At 47.7% G+C, this 17902-nt stretch overlaps 1 pseudogene; it reads left to right on the top strand.

The window, feature by feature from the left end:
* Nucleotides 1-17902, top strand: part of LOC133775051 (HIV Tat-specific factor 1 homolog) — a 46517-nt pseudogene that overhangs the window by 2942 nt on the left and 25673 nt on the right.

Genomic DNA, 17902 nt, shown 5'->3' with positions numbered 1-17902 from the left:
AAACACATTGATCTCCTAGGAGTGCAGAGACAAAGAGGGGTTACCAGAACCTGGAGCAGGAAGGGAGAAGGGGATGGGGAGAGGTTGATTATTAAGAACTAAGTTATAGGAGAAAGAAGTTCTGATGTTCTGTTGCATGGTAGGATGACTGTGGATGTTTTTAAAAATAGCTGAAGAGAGGATTTTTGAATGTTTTAATTGTAAAGAGATGATAAATACTTGAAGAGATATGATTACCCTGATTTGAATAACACACAATGTACACATATACTGACATGTCACATGGCACCCCATAAATAAGGATAATTTCTATGTGTCAGTTAAAAGTTTTAAAGCCAAGTACAGTGTTTTTAAGGGTCATCTTGTGAAAAGTCATTCTTGAGAAGCAGCTACACACCCAGGGGAGGAATTTTGGCATTTTGTATCTACATACATTTTCAGCAGCTGATCAAAAAAAAAAAAAAAAAGCAGCAACGGTGCTGGTGCAATTTCTCCATTTTACAAGTATATACTGATCCGCAGCAAGAGCCTGAAACACGTGTAGCCCTGGGATGATTTCTTAGGAGATTTTAAACACAGATGGCTTGTAACCCTCAGTGAACTCCCTGGGCATTTTCTAAATGTCACTTTCTTGTCTTCAGTTTCACTTCCTGTTTCAGTTGTGGCACAGCAAATGCTCTCCCACTGTTTTGGAGTCTTCAGCTTCAATGGGATTGGGTACATGGCCAAGTACCTGAAGCCGGATCTGGGCCCAAGAGCCTCCTGGTGCTTCTCCATGGTGTCAGGTTTCTTTTAGCTCAAGGATCCATCCAGACACCTGGGGAAACATCTCTTGTAGACTGACCCCCACTCTGTCTCCTTCATAATATATGGGAAGGAAGTTACGACTTAAAAATAAAGTTCACGGCCGGCGCCATGGCTCAACAGGCTAATCCTCCACCTTGCGGCGCCGGCACACCGGGTTCTAGTCCCGGTCGGGGCGCCGGGTTCTGTTTCGGTTGCCCCTCTTCCAGGCCAGCTCTCTGCTGTGGCCCGGGAGTGCAGTGAAGGATGGCCCAAGTGCTTGGGCCCTGCACCCGCATGGGAGACCAGGAGAAGCACCTGGCTCCTGCCATCGGATCAGCGCGGTGCGCCGGCCGCGCCGGCCATTGGAGGGTGAATCAACGGCAAAGGAAGACCTTTCTCTCTGTCTCTCTCTCTCTCTCACTGTCCACTCTACCTGTCAAAAAAATAAAATAAAATAAATAAAATAAAGTTCACATATCAACTTCTACCCAACGTGGAAGTCTTAAAAATCTGAAGTCCCACACTGAGATTTTCTCAATGTCATTAACAGTCAAGTTAATATCCGGCCACCTCAGAGCACATCCAAGCTGACTCGATCCGGGGAGAGCTACCCCAGGAAAACCAGCGGTGATATGCTCCACTGAGAAAGATCCTGCCTGTAGCCCAGGCAGAATCTCATACCCACAGCCCCATATGCTGCTGCTGTGTCCACCTGCCTAGTGAGAAATTCCCTAGGCTTTGTAGCAGTGTCTTTGGATCCCCTTAAGTTCTTCTTGGTGAGAATTTTGGAACTTGCCTGATGGATGCCAATGATAGATGAAAGAGCTGGTCATTGCATCAAAGAGATTTCATTGACAACTTTGCTCGCCTGCGAAACTGACACAGCCAAGCGAGGGTTTCTTCCTCTGGAGCCTGCCTCGTCAGCTAGTGGGGCTGGAGAATCATCTGGCCACACACAAAACCCAGAGCAGATGGGAGGAGGTCGAGTGCCCCTTTTCAGAGAGGAAGTGCAGTTTAGCAGCCTGAAATAAATATCCGTCTCCAGGCTGCCTTTCAGCAGAAAATCTGTCCCAACTTGGGACATGTGTGTTTATTTTCACTTCTTTAGACCATTTCCTGGGAATAGCTAGGACTTGCATTCACCCACGGACACTTTCCTCATTTCTCCAGGAAGTCCCTGTGCCTCCCAAAGCCTGTTCCCCGGTGGCGAGGCTCTGTGACTCTGTTGGCGTGGAGCTGTCAGGCTCCCAGAATGTGGGACATCTACTTTGATTCCTGATCACGTGGGTCCGTGAAGAGATCTCTAGTTGTCCTATGCTTTGTTAAACCGTTTTTCAGAATATAGGCTGCAAGTAATCTCTTCATACAAACCAAATGGAAGCAGACACCTAGCCATAGCTGAGTAACATCTCCAAAACGACCACTCTACGCCTAGTCACAGACCCACTGCCTCCCCAGTGGATTTATTTGTTGCCTGAAATTCTTTCTATGTTCTTCCACAGACTCCCCGTCCCCTCAATGTCCTATTACAAGGACACCCTTATCTTTTGGTAGCATTTTAAAAAATAACCTATAAACCCTTTCCATATAAACCATCCACTGCTCACTTCCCCCAACCCCCTCCCATGCTATACCGTGTTGTGTCAACTTCCTAAGCTTTTCTCTAGAACATTGTCCTTGAAAACATGATACATGGAAAAATACTGCCGGATAGGACTGCTAATCCAGTGGGATGACTGGCGGTAGGTGGATTATGGAGATCCTGGTGTTCATTGAAGGTCAAGGTCCACTGTACTTCGTGCCACTCCTTTAGAACACAAAGGCCAATATTATTCTCACCATACCAGCTTAAAATGCGATCCCTTAGCAGCAGGTTGGGTGGGGCAGCACAATGATTTGCTGAACCAACGGGCAAGCAAATATTTACACCTGCAAGCACCGCAGAGCGGGGGCGGAAGGTGGTGCCAGGGAAATCTGCCTCTGTGATTCTCTGCTCCTCTTGCCTTTAACGAGCCCCCATTTCAGCCAAGGGTAATTGCTCTCCTTCTTACAGCCTTATAATTATCCTTAATGTGTAATTTAAATCCAATTCACTTACATATGCCAGCTGATCAGCACTTACTAATCCATTCACAGGGAACTCATTTTTCATGATATTTCTTGAATGAGTGAGTGAAAACATTTTACATGCGTGTCTCGTTCCCCAGTATCTTTCGGAGTCTTTTTGGGGTGGTGACAGACAAAGCTCCAGCTTATATTTCCTTGCTTCCAGCTCTTCCTTCTTAGAGAAACTTTCAGGCCTGCTGAAGGTAACTTCCTTGTGGGGAAATGAAGGGGCTTCCCATGCTCTGGGGAGGAACCTCATCTACGATCCCCCAGCACTGCACCTGCTTTTCCCAGGTTGTGTAGCCTGTTTCTGCATCTCTCCTTGGAACCCTCTCAAGGATTGGTGGATCCAATTACAGGCACGCTGGACCCAGGGATCGGTGGTTCCAAGTGGAGGCAGCAGGAGAAAATCTGGAAATGCTGGGTGTGTGTGTGTGTGTGGCCCATCTGAAACACAAGGCCAACCCTGAGTCTGGGAGGGAGAGTGTAAACAGGGCAGGTGCTGCAAATGGCAAGGTCGGGGCACAGCACGCAGCCCAGGGAGGAGGGGCCTGGAGACCACACGCACAGGGCTTTGCAGCTGCAGTGCGCACAAGTACCTTGGCACCTGGAGTGTCGGCTCCAGATATAGAGGGTGGGATTGAAGGGAGAAAAGAAGAAAAATCTCAGAATAAAGCAGGGGAAGGGAGAAGGGAGAGAGAGGAGGGAGGGAAAGGGAGAGGGGGAGTGGGCAGAAGCAAATGAACTACACAGGATCGTAGCTTTGACATGAAGCATGGAGCGGAAGTTGAGGAACGGGTATAAATTCATGGCACCCAGGGCTGGTGTGGTGGCATGGTGGGTAACGCATCACCTGCAGTGCCAGCATCTCATATGGTGCCAGTTCAAGATCTGGCTGCTCCACTTCCGATCCAGCTCTCTGCTATGGCCTGGGAAAGCAGTAGAAGATGACCCAAGTGCTTGGGCATGCTTCTCTCTCTCTCTCTCTCTCTCTCTCTCTCCTCCCTCTCTGTAACTCCACCTTTCAAATAAATAAGTTTTTTTAAAAAATAAATTCATGGCACACATTTATATCCAGCAGACTCCAATCTGTGGCGCCGGGGACGAGTGGAGGGCCCACCTCTCCCACAGTTGCCACGTTGATGAGGTCTTTTCTCACTCACCACCCTATCATGAGCAGAGGCATCCCAGTCATTTGAGGTCTTTCTCTCTAGAACCAACTCTTCTGTATTTTATTTCCTCCAAGAAAACCAGTCCCACAAAAGCACAGAAGGCTGATCTGAAGGGGAAATCACAAGGCTAAGGCACCTTGAAGTTCGGGTGAGGAAACCTAGGGCTAACACTCTTAAAGGCCCACAGTCCAAAACCATGGGAGCAGGAAGGCATGCATGAGTGAGGACTGTGCTATCTCTGGCCACCACGATCGTGGCAGTCAGTGGGGCCTGAGCCAAACACAGCCCCTATGTGGACACCACATGCTGGACAGGGCCAACGGATTTCTTCCATCTGCCTGGAAGATAGCCCTGCGCTCTCCGCCATCTTGTTCACGGTCCAGGCTCAGGGTCCACGGACAAGACCACCTGCAGCAGAAGGCCAACCTCACCCAGGCCACCTTGAGCTTACAGTCCTCACTGCTTCTACCAATTACAGTGACATCTCACTCATATTTTTCCATGCAGATGAATGTTTTGAAGCAACAAGCAGCAAGGCTGTTCAGATGAAATGCACAGCTTTAGCACCTTATGGGCACTTTAAGGAAAAACCATCTGAATTGTTCCGCAGAAGTTTCTTCCATTTAGTGCAAACAGGAGCTGATTGCCTAACTTCAAGAAACTGAACTTTCCACTCTGGAGAAATTGTAAGGGAAGATAAGCAATCTGCAAAGGTGTTTCCCCTAGAGTTTAAAAAGGAATGATCGACCGAGCAGGATACCTCAGGGATGCAGTTTTGGTTTTCATAGAGCAAGTCACTATCAGAAACAATTGCCTTAGGAGCATTTCATTCTCTCTTTTTTTTTTTGACAGACAGAGTGGATAGTGAGAGAGAGAGAGACAGAGAGAAAGGTCTTCCTTTTTCTGTTGGTTCACCCTCCAATGGCCGCTGCGGCCGGCGCATCACGTTGATCCGAAGGCAGGAGCCAGGTGCTTCTCCTGGTCTCCCATGTGGGTGCAGGGCCCAAGCACTTGGGCCATCCTCCACTGCCTTCCTGGGCCACAGCAGAGAGCTGGCCTGGAAGAGGGGCAACCGGGATAGAGTCCGGCGCCCCAACTGGGACTAGAACCCGGTGTGCCGGCGCCACAAGGTGGAGAATTAGCCTGTTAAGCCACGGCGCCAGCCAGCATTTCATTCTTGAGAAGAAAGCATAAGCCCAGGGTAGAAAGAAGCAAAGAAGAGACTGACTGCCAGAGATACAATGCCAGTGAAGTTGAAAGTACACTCATCTTTTAAAAAAAGATTTATTTATTTATTTGAAAGGCAGAGAGAGAGCGAGAAAGCACACTATCTTCTACCTACTGGTTCACTCCCCAAACGGCCACAACAGCCATGGCTGTGCCAGGCTGAAGCCAGGAGCCAGGAACTCCATCCAGGACTCACACCTTGGGTGCAGGGGCCCAAGTACTTGAGCCATCATCCACTGCTTTCCCAGGTGCATTAGCAGGGAGCTGGATTGGAAGCAGGGCAGCTGAGACTCAAACCCGTGCTCTGATACAGGGGAGCCGGCATCACAAGTGGTATACTAATATTTTTATTAGCATTGTGACTTTTTTTTCTTGTGTGTGTTATGTGTTCTGGAACTAACTTCTACACTCTGAATGGTCTGCCCTGACTCTACTTTTCCCATAAGCCCACTTAAGTTTTCATACTTGATTTTACAGAAGTGAAAATTTTGTAGGAGAGGAAGGTGCGTATGCCTGACCATAGAAAATTTAGCATTTGGCCATTTCTGGCTTATTGACCTATGACACTTTTTTTTTCCTGGATTTTTATTTCATTGAGTTTGCTGTTTGTTGGAGTTTCCTAAGGCTGCTGTAACAAATTGCCATAACCTTAGTAGCTTCAAAAAACACAAAATTGTTGCCTTCCAGTCTTAAGAGGTCCAAGATTGTTCCTGCTGGCCTAGAATCTCAGTGTTGGCAGGACTGTGTGTCTCACTGCCTTCCCCAGCCTCTAAAGACAGCTTTTGTCCTGGATCTGATCCTCTCCTTCTGTCTTCCAAAGACAACTGTGGCTGGTCAAGTCTTTTTCACATTGTACCGTGTCACTCTCTTGCCTCTCTTCCACATACAGAAGGTGGGGAACGTGTAAGTCCTGGGAAACCATTTGGTCTGGCCCTGCCGAAGCAACCACAGGCAGAACTCAACATTCAATAAATCTAGGGCAGGCTAATTTTTAAGCTGATAACTTTGAATGGACTGAGAATGATGTTTTAAATAACCAAAGGGCCCTGGGCCTGGAAAATGTTCCTTAGCCCTGATGTATAAGGACTGTCGTGATTCCAGTAGGCCATCCTACTGGAATAACCCCGGATGATCTAGGATCATCTCTCCATCCCAGATCTTCCACTCAATCGCGCCTGCAAGATTGCGGCTGTCGGGTGATGCAGCAGATGCACAGACTGCAGGGAGAGGGTGTGGACGTGCTGGGGTGGGAGAGGCATCCTCGTGTTGTGTTGCCGCCTTGCTGTTCTTTGCTTTTCTGTGTGCTCCTGCTTTGACACTCCAACAGCTTGGAAGATCATCTGGGGTGGGAAGGGCACTGCTTCTTGGTCGTTTTATTCCTTACAGCAACCATCCAATTAAGACACTCATAGTATTTTCCAATGAACTAACCTTCCTGACTCTTGATTTGAATAACACAGAGGTGTATTTCCAGGTAAGGGTTGGGTTGACCCAGTTTGATATCTTACCTTCTTGCTAGTCTTTTGGATACAAAGATGATTAAACAGCCGGCGGGCGCCGTGGCTCACTTGGCTAATCCTCTGCCTGCAGCGCCGGCACCCCGGGGTTCTAGTCCCGGTTGGGGCACCGGATTCTGTCCCGGTTGCTCCTCTTCCAGTCCAGCTCTCTGCTGTGGCCCGGGAAGGCAGTGGAGGATGGCCCAGGTCCTTGGGCCCTGCACCCGCATGGAAGACCAGGGGGAGGCACCTGGTTCCTGGCTTCAGATCAGCGCAGAGCACCGGCCATGGCGGCCATTTGGGGGGTGAACCAACGGAAAAAGGAAGACCTTTCTCTCTGTCTCTCTCTAACTCTGCCTGTCAAAAAATAAAAAGATGATTCAACATTGCCCCAAGTTTCAACACATTTGCCTTGCAAAATATTTAGGATGACTGAGCAGCATCCAAGGCAAGGATTCTTTAACACATGAATGACACTTAGAGAAAATATAAAGATAAGGTCACCATAGGTCAAATTCAGCATTATAGAGGAAAGAGATAGCCAGGTTGAATGGAGGGGGGAGGGAGCTAGCGTCAGAGTGAATTCACTCTCTCCAAATTTTGAATAAAATCACAGCAAATTGAAAGTGGTAGGGAGAGGTCAAAACAAATTATATCTGTGAAGATGTGGTATATAATAAAGAGAACTCAAGAGATATCGAGTACGCTTATGCCTTAATAAGTCAGAAGAGCAAAGAGCTCTTAGCTTATTTAAAGTGACACAAATAAAACAGAAAATCCTAAGAATGTGTCTGAGGGTGGGAAACGGGAGGGGATATTGGCACAACTGCTTCTTGGGCCTTCATTTTGTCAAGCAAATGCCCAAACCACTTTTTTTTTTTAAAAAAAAAAGATTTTATTTATTTGAAAGTTAGAGTTACAGACAGTGAGGAGGAGAGACAGAGAAAGGTCTTCCGTCTGCTGGTTCACTCCCCAAATGGCCACAACAGCCAGAGCTGCACCAATCTGAAGCCAGGAGCCAGGAGCTTCTTCCAGGTCTCCCACACGGGTGCAGGGGCCCAAGGACTTGGGCCACCTTCTACTGCTTTCCCAGGCTATAGCAGAGCGCTGGATCGAAGAGGAGCAGCCGGGACTAGAACTGGCGTCCATATGGAATGCCAGCGCCGCAGGCAGAGGATTAACCTAGTGCACCACAGTGCCAGCCCCTCAAACCACTTCTAGATGCGTCTACATTCCACACCAATTCCCCTCTACTCCTGTCCCTCTCTACCAATACTGTAGGCACCTGCTGGCATACTTTCCCGAATGCCCCTGCCTCCTTGTAGCTAAAATCTCCTCCCGGCATTTCCTCTTGTCTTCTTCATCTTTCCAGAGCTAACCGGACTTTTCCCAATGAAGAAAAGCTTTTCCTCGTGCAGACCCCCACCCCCAAGCATTTGTTAACAGCAGATTCAGGCCCATTGTGCATCCCAAAGATGAAAACATCGCCACAGCATCTCTGGCCTTCTAGAACTTGGCCAGCCTCCCAACAAGCCCTGGAGTCAGTTCTCTTTCCCTCAGATGGGGCAGGTGTGTGACTGGCCTCCAGCCAGCAGCATGTAGTAGAGATGAAGTCATAAAGGGTGGCTGAGCTTGCTGGACACCTGCACCTGGAGCCCTGAGCTCCAGAAATCCAAGGGCCTTGAGGCCTCCTACTGTGAGGGAGCTGCACCACACGGGAAGGCCTGAGAGGAGCTGCGGGCAGCAACTCTCATCTCCTGACACGGGAGTGAGGAGGAGGTGATCGGTGAGGGCCCTGGGCATCGCAGAGCAGACGTGAGCCACTCCTGCTGGCTAAATTCCAAACCCACAGACTCCAGGAGCATACAGAAGACAGCTGTGGGATGATGTTAGGCACCCACGGTCCCTGGGGCACCAGGTACGAGCAGGATACTTATTTGCACTGGTTTTATTATTTGGGAGGTTTTCTGAATCAGACCTATGACTCTAACCATTAGGTTAATGAATATACTAACATTTATCAGTGACTTTCCTAGAGTTTCAAATGCAGTGATGGATGACGGGAAAACATGACAAGGATGACTCCTAAGAACATTGTCTCACTTGAAGCAACACACGCACACGCACACGCACACACACACACACACACACACTTTCCTGGAATAAATCACTCTTCTAAAAGAGAAAAGTGAGCAGAATACGGGTGAGGGCACTGAGAACAGGCATCTGCCCAGGCCACTCCACGTCCCCCAGGATGAGGGCAGATCAGACGCAGCACGGGCAGGAGTGGCCCCGGCCTGAGGAGAGCCCTACAGGAAGTTTTTCAGGGAGGACAAGGAATAAGCCTTCCGTGTTAGTTCATATGAGGGGGCTTCAGATCATTTACGGGAAATGTTTATTACAAAAAAACGGAGTATGAATTTTAATTGTTTTGCACAAAACTCATGTTTTAATGGAATTTTTCCATGAAGTTTTGACATCCCCTCCTACACGATTGTTTTATGTCACAGTGTGGGTAAGACACACACACACACACACACACGGCACAGCTGATGGCCAACAGGACTTCCTGTAAACCCATTGTTGCTGGGAAGAAAAGGGAAGTGCACACTTCCGGTGAATGTCTTAGGTGGCTAGATGTGAGGAACTTGGCAACCTTCCCACGGGGAGTCTGTGGGACAAGGCCAATAAAGGAGAGGAGAAAAATGTCCACAAAAGTTACTGAAGTGAAAGTGAGCTGTCCTCATGCCGGGACCCTTCCTTATATGGGAAGAGTTGCAATGAAACTCAAAACACAGCCTATTTTGTGCTAGTATCTGGGCAGGTAGGGAGTCTACAGATGTTGGTTAAGACATTTAGGAGCCCATTTGATTATTGTCTGGGCTATTTTTTCCTTTGATCAAGACAGATAAGCTGTGTTGCTCACACTCAGCTGGGATTATAAAGTTCTTGGTGTTTCTTCCTCAATTAAATTTATTATCAAGACACAATTACTCCAAAAACGGTCATTTGGATAATGAAACTCTAAGAAATTTTGAAAATCTTTAGTTAATGGATGTTCCCATCTGGACAGGCTGGGACTTACTCCACATTTGAAATCTATTCCGCATTCAAGACACAAGACTGAAGTTTTAAAAATCAGGCTTCCCTCTTCTCATCTGTAAACACGTATTGAATGATGGTGCAAGGCACCTTGGTCTTGTTTCACTCGATTACCAGACCCTTTCAATTATCTGATTGCTACACGGCCAAATCTCCAGCACACCTGGGCTGACATTCCAGCCAAAGTTCGGCACAGATCATCTTGTACTAAGCTGATGTTAGCTGCTATCACACCCAGCTCCCCAAACCTCAGAGGTAAAACAGGACTGAAATTTCATTTCCACTTGTGAAGGATCCAGCTGGCACGGGTGAGGGAAAATGTGGCTCCACTCCACACAATCCTGCGGAGACGTTTGCGGAGAGGCCATGGTGTCCTACAGGCACTAGCCAAGGCACTGACTTCCACCAACAGACAGCGCAGTCACAGCAGAGGGGCTGGCAGCAGGCTGCTTTTTTTTTTTTTTAAGATTTATTTATTTATTTGAAAGACAGAGTTACAGAGAGGCAGAGGCAGAGAGAGAGAGAGAGAGAGAGGTCTTCCATCCACTGGTTCATTCCCCAAATGGCCGCAACGGCCAGAGCTGCACCGATCCGAAACCAGGAGCCAGGAGCTTCTTCCAGGTCTCCCACATGGATGCAGGGGCCCAAGCACTTGGGCCATGTTCTACTGCTTTCCCAGGACATAGCAGAGAGCTGGAGCAGAAGTGGAGTAGCCAGGACTTGAACCAGCTGGGATGCCAGCACTGCAGACCAGGGCGGGGCTTTAACCTGCTGTGCCACTGCGCCAGCCCCTGCAGCAGGCTTTTATTGGTCAGACCTAGAAGCGTCATGTATCACTTCCACCTACCTTATACAGCCAGAACTAAGTCACATGACCCAAATTACATGTATTCATTTTGGGAAAATGTCATTGCTGCCTGAGTGGCCACTTCAAGGCGATGTCCCGGCAACACAGAAAGGGAGTAGAGTTCTTCAATGAACAGCCAACTCTGGCCAGCCATAGAATTTATCCCATGAATTCCACCCACGCTCAAGCCTGGAGGATAGTACCGTAAATTATCAAATCAAGCCCGTTCTCAGCAGATCCACAAGACCAGCTTGGATGTCTTGGTCTGTGTTGCATCTAGTCCAGGGCAGTAGATAGAGCTGGGAGCTGGTCCCTCCCATGGGGATGTGGCAAGGATAGACGAGGCTGTGCCAGGCCAGCTCATGCTCAGAGCATAGTAGCATAATGACCCTTCCTCTTGCAGTGTCATTTACCCAAGGAGGTCTACCCAACGTGGGAGGGCCTTATGAGGGAGACGCCTGCTCCCTGGGTTCTCAATGACAAGTGGATGCATTAGCATGTGCAGTGCCCCTGGAGCAACTTTGGGATGCTAGTGCTGGGAGTCAGAGGATTTGCTGTGAGATGGGGCCTTGGCCATGACTTCACTTAGCAATAAATCCTGTTGGGCATTTTTCATCTGTGAGTAGCTACCGTACTATAACGTAGATTCAATTCCCAGGGTTGGCAGACCTGTTTAGAGAACTGTTCATTTATGTGATAAATTGCCCTTCTCTGTGGCCCTATCACTTCCTTCTACAAAGAGAAGATGTAACACAAACCATCATTTATTGTTATCCCATTGTGTTAATACAGCACAACCCTTTATCTATAATAATACTCATAGCAATAGTTCTGCAAAATGGATTTTTTAAAATTTTACTTATTTTTCATTTACTGGAAAGGCAGAGAAAGACATAGACAGAAAGAGATCTTCCATTCACTGGCTCACTCCCCAAATGCCCCAAACGGCCAGGGCTGTGCCAGGCAGAAGTAGGCAGCCAGGAACTCAATCTAAGTCCTCCACAAGGTGGCAAGGGACCCAACTACTTGAGTCGTCACCTGCTGCCTCACCAGGGTGTGCATTAGCAGGAAACTAGAATTGGGAGCAGAGCCAGGACTCAAATCTAGGCCCTCCAACATGGATGTGACCTTCCAACCAGCAACTTAACCACTAGGCCAAATGACTGCCCCCAACACAGAACATTTAAAAAGATACTTATTACAGCCAAGAATTTGGATCACTTAGTAATACCTTCTCCAATGAAACATTTTTGAGTGTTGTTGACTATTTAAGAAAAGGCAGAGCATTTTAGTGCGGGGAATCACAACAAGGAAAAGCACATTGCACATCCCCTTACTATCATGATTTAACTAATAGCTTTATTTATTGGAGTACATAATACTACCAGACATTATGCTGGGTGCTTGATACACATTATCTTATTCATTTCTCACAATGATCCTGATAGGGAATCCAGGGACCCCCAGAAAGGAAAAGTAAAGAGGTAGGAAAGATAAAACATTCACATGAGGAAACTCTCCAGGACTGCTAAGGGAGAGGGAGACAGGAGAAACATGTACACTGAGATCTTCAGATGTTGTTGCTTCTGCCTAAGAGACCTCTCCGAACACTTGCAAACTTCTATGCAAAACAGGCTATGGCAGTATCAGTCCCCTGATTGGCTCACATGAATACTTCATTAGCATATACGCTGACCAATCAGGAAAAACTTTCTGCTTTGGGAAAGCATAAAGACCTGAGCAGGCAGTCTGGAGGACCTGCTCAAGGCAGGCAACCCCTTTGGAGCAGGCCCTCTGAGCTTTGCTGACTCCTTCCTTGTCCATGTGCCTCATGCTTTGTGGTCACAAGACAAAGAGGCTGGCAGAGGAGGAAGCTGGGACAGGAAGCGCTGCGTCACAGTGAGCTGTCACACAGGAGCTGTGCTGCAAACAGAAGACCACACCTCTCAGGGAGAGATGCAGACCCAGGCAGTCTGCACCGCAGAGCCCTCCTCCTGCCCCTGCGACACCAGAACTCCTGCAACAATCCTGCAAAGACTGTGACATTTTTCTTCTTGTTTTATAGAAGAAGGCAAAAAGAAAATGAGAGATCAAATAAACACAAGGGCTGGTGCTGTGGCATAGAGGGTAAAGCTGCTGCCTGCCATGCTGGCATCCCATATGGGCGCCGGTTTGAGTCTCGGCTGCTCCACTTCCCATCCAGTTCTCTGCTATGGCCTGGGAAAGCAGTAGAAGATGGCCCAAGTGCTTGGGCCCCTGCACCTGCTTGGGAGAAGCTCCTAGCTCTTGGCTTCAGATTGGCTCAGCTCCAGACTTTTCGGCCATTTGGAGAGTGAACCAGTGGATGGAAGACTTTCTCTCTCTCTCTCTCTCTCTCTGCCTCTGCCTCTTTGTAACTCTGCCTTTCAAATAAATAAATAAATCTTTTTAAAAAATTAATAAGTGAACACAAAGCAAATGACAGCTGAACTTGAGCCTGTTTTCCTCTTTGCTCTGTTCCAGACCACCTAAAGATCCAGAATTTTAAAAATTTATTTATTTATTTTTAAATTCTGAGTTACAGAAAGAGAGGTGGAATGGTGGGGGGACAGAGAGAGAAAGAGAGAGATAGAGAATATCTTCTGTCCACCGATTCACTCCCCAGTTGGCCTCAATGGCCAGGGCTGGGGGCCAGGCCAAAGCCAGGAGCCAGGAGCTTCATCTGGGTCTCCCATGTGGATAGCAGAAGCCCAAACATTTGCATCGTGTTCCACTGCTTTTCCCCAGGCCATCAGCAGGGCACTGGATCTGAAGTGGAGCAGCCGGGACACAGACACCCCAGAGCTTTTTGCAGAGTATGCTGACCAAACAGAAACCCTGGCGGGGAGTTGGGAAGCTGCCCAGTGCTGCCAGTCGCTGGGGCTGTTGTTCAGTTGCGAGGAAGAGCACACGGTGTTCTGACATTGCACAAGAACTGTAAATAACATGAATGGGCCCTCTCAGATCTGCTGTTAATCCTTCGCTAGAGGCTGATCGAAGAAAGAAGCCTTTTGTGTAGCTAGTGTAGCCTCTGAATTACTTAAAGAAAATGGTGAGAGCAATGGCTACTTTGCAAGTGCGTGTACATTTAAGGCAGCTTGTCTCTTCCAAAGCAAAGTGTTTTCTGGCTTATATCAGATCTCAAGTGCTTGCTGAGCTATTTAAGAATTCCAAGGAAGCCTGGAGTAAACTTTTATAAGGGAAATTCCAAAGCTAACATTTGCTGATGAAAGTAATTTCATAAGGTTTGATAGAATAGCCGTGGTCCTTCCCAGTAGATCCCAGTGCCACTCAGGGAAGATTTGCAACCACTTATGGAAGCAGGAGCTGGAGGGACTCATAGGAAGACCCCCTGCTGGTGTGTCCCTTCGCGTACAATAAATCTATAGATGGAGGTCATGGACTCCGTAGAAATGCTCCCATTACTTCAAATGAAAATGCTTGCCTGTAAAAATTCACATATATTCTATTTGTAACCAAGGCTTTAAAAACTTAAAGGTACAGAAAAGTTCATAAGGTGTGCCATTTGGAGTGTCTGCAATTTGCCAGGACCTACTGAAACCAAACCGCTATTCGAATGTCCCTCAAAGCATAGGCAAGACATCACCAACACTCAGCCTCCCGCCCTTAGCCCCAGGTTTCCTCACCCTTTCCTTAGGATGGCTACCCTTCACTGAGCTGAGGAAGGAGGGTGGTACAACTGGCCCTGTGGCCTACCAGATTCTCATCACCACACTCAAGGAGTCATTTGCTCTTCCAGTAGATGAAAACCTCATTGGCCGGTGTTGTCTGGATGGCATTTGTTTAGAGAGTTCCAGGTCCAGACGGCGAAATTGCACCACCACGTACATGCAACCCCCGAGACCAACGGAAGCCCACTTGGCCTCCGAAGAAATGCCCCTAAGATCGCAGCATCGCTGACCAATCAAGGGAAGGTCATGAGCACCCCTGACCAGCCAGGAACCTGGACCCCAGCCCCAATTTCACTTTTATAAGAAGCTGCACCCCTACCTCCTCTGGGGATCAAGCCATGGCTGCCCAGCTCCTTGCTCTACCATTTGCAGATCAATACCGATTTCCTTCCCCTGCCCCATGGCAGTGACTGGCTGTCTGCAGGTCAGGCAGGCATTCCCAGGTTGCAGGGTTCCATACAGCGCCTCCTACTGGTTCGGGGTGCTTTCTGACTTAGTACTGGCCACACCCAGTGCTGCTGTGGCGGAAGGGAGCCTCAGGTCCATGTTAGAGACGGTTAGAGAACTGAATTCCAGAGGCGGTGAGCCCCCAGAGGTGCGAAGTGGCAGAGTTCAGATGCAGACATTGGTCCCTCTGCTAGGGAAGACAGAACTTGATCCCTTGTCTCGTGGGTGGACCTGATTCCTCTAGCACACCCACCTGGGAAACCACAGGACTGGGCATCACGTTAAAGGGCCTGATCCTCTCAGGCACCCAAGGAATCTTTCAATGTTGCAAAACAGGGGAAAATACATATGTTTTAAAAAATATTTATTTTATTTATTTAAATAATAGAGAGGGAGAGAAAGAGATCTTCCACCTGCTGGTTCACTCCTCAAATGGCTGCAATGGCTAGAGCAGGGCCAGGCTGAAGCCAGGAACCTGGAACTCCATCCGGGTTTCCCAAGTGAGTGGTAGGGGCCAGGTCCGTGGTCCGTCATCTGCTGCCTTCCCAGGCACACTAGCAAGGAGCTGGATCAGACGCGGAATCAGAGTCTTAATCCACATCACCACAACACTGCACTGGGGGAAAATGTCAATGTACATAGGCATTGTGGACTTGTGCACAAATCCAGCCATTTCTTCACATTGTTCACATGCCCCACTCCGAAATCGTGTGTGACTTCATGAATACCAAAGCCGCCTTTGTGGAGCTTCAAGGATTTGCCCTCAGTTCTCCCTATACCGAAGGGCGTTTAGCTTTTATTATTGGGTCCTTCCACACTCTTTGTGATCTGGAAGCTGACTGCCTTCCAGACTTACCCTTACTGCTGTGAAACAGTGGAAATGGCCGAACGTCTGTCCTCAGTGTGAATCCGCCAGCCACATGGTGACACTTGTTTCTGCTTTGCTCCCCTGACCTGATCTGCCCAATTGAGCAGTACTGGAGGAGCTCGGGAGGGGTGGCCTCGTGTCAGGAAATGCTACTCCCTCTGCTCACTTTTTTATTTTTTAAAAATGTATTTTATTTATTTTAAAGGCAGAGTTGTAGAGGGAGACAGAGGGAGAAACAGAATGAAAGATCTTCCATCCACTGGTTCGCTTCCCAAATGGCCTCAGTGGCTGGAACTGAGCCACTCCAAAACCAGGAGCCAGGAGCTTCTTCTGGGTCTCCCACGGGGGTGCAGGGGCCCAAGGATTTGGGCCATCTTCTGCTGCTTTCCCAGGTGCATTAGCAGGGAGCTGGATCTGAAGTGGAGCAGCCAGGACTCAAACTGCTACCCATATGGGATGCAGCAGGCAGCAGCTTGACCCACTACACCACGATGGACCCAATGCTGTCCCTTTTTGTTTTCTTGGCCTTTCCCAAGGACACCTAGTGCATGTCATGAGAGCATTGCAAGAATCTTAGGGAAAATGATATTGGATGCAGGGTCTGAGATCGTTGGCCTCTTTCCTTCATTCGTCTGGCCTTGCATTGGCTAGGGTTGACAACCACAGTTATTTTGTCTGTTCTTGGAATGTTGAAATGACATCATCTGTCAGTTCCTGAAAGATTCTGAGAACACCACAGATTTGGAAAATTCACCAAACAATCCTATTCTCTCTGGTTATTTCTGAAGCCCATTTTTGGTGGCCCCAGTTCCCAAGAGACCACTTTGTCAATATTTTGTTGTCATGGGTAAAGGAATAATTTAGGCCAGCGCCATGGCTCATTAGGCTAATCCTCCACCTGCAGCACCGGCACCCCAGGTTCTAGTCCCAGCTGGGGCGCCGGATTCTGTCCCGGTTGCTCCTCTTCCAGTCAAGCTCTCTGCTGTGGCCCGAAAGTGCAGTGGAGGATGGCCCAAGTCTTGGGCGCTGCACCCACATGGGAGACCAGGAGGAAGCACCTGGCTCCTGGCTTTGGATTTGCGCAGCGCACCGGCCGTGGTGGCCATTTGAGGGGTGAACCAATGGTAGGAAGACCTTTCTCTCTGTCTCTTTCACTGTCTAACTCTGCCTGTCAAAAAAAAAAAAAAAGAAAGAAAGAAAAAGAAAAGAAAAGAAAAGAAATAATTTAAATACAGGAAGCAGGTGGTACTTCCTCACTCTAAAACCCAGGACACCTGTTGTTTTAGCAGGTTCCTCTAAAGTCTAAGAACCCAAAGCCACTGTCCCCTCCTTTAGTTCCACCCTACTTATTGCCCCATTTTCCCATCAAAGAATTCATTAGGCATGAATCCCAAGTAACATGGCCTCTCTCCACATTAAAACTCACTCCTGTTTTGAGTTTCAAAAGACCAGATCCCAAGAAAGTCTGACATAAGCCTTCTGTCCTGGTCAACAACTTGGAAAGAGAAGATAAAGGAAGCCAGACTACTTCCTTCCCAGGTCAGGTCCCTGGGAGGAGGAAGTAGAAGAGGAACTAAAATTCCGGCAGAGTTTGGGTGAAGAGACCAGAGTAGATTCAGGATTTGTGGAAACCTCAAAGCTTACACAATTCATGGTGCTCTCTTTCAAGAAAAAAATGTAAGATAAAAAAAATATAAAGTGAGATATGAATGCCAATATTTATAATGAGAAGACTAGATACAATTTTAACTGGCAAACAACAAACATCACAATGCTCAGAAAAGTATGATTTCTTTCATTAATTTGTACTTGAAACCATGTCTATCATACCCTTCTCACACATCTATTAGCTACCTACTTCACAGTGTCATTTTTAATGGCAAAAATAGAAATATATTGAAGATTTTTTATAGTACATTTGATCAAAATATGCTTTTAAGTATTGGGAAACTTGGAGAAGTTTCTTTCAGTTTCATGGGATGTTACTGCCAAACAGCATATAAATACCAGGATTGTTCTCAAGTGTGAGGAAAGTTGATGGTCTTTCTTTCCTAAAGGGGTTGTCATAGATTGATGCCCAATAAACAGAAAGTTTGGTAAGTTCTCTCTCAGGCAAACGCAGTCAAATATTGAATAATAAT

Source organism: Lepus europaeus, chromosome 16 (genome assembly GCF_033115175.1).
Source record: "Lepus europaeus isolate LE1 chromosome 16, mLepTim1.pri, whole genome shotgun sequence".
NCBI lineage: Eukaryota > Metazoa > Chordata > Mammalia > Lagomorpha > Leporidae > Lepus > Lepus europaeus.
This window is presented reverse-complemented; position numbering and strand designations above follow the sequence as displayed.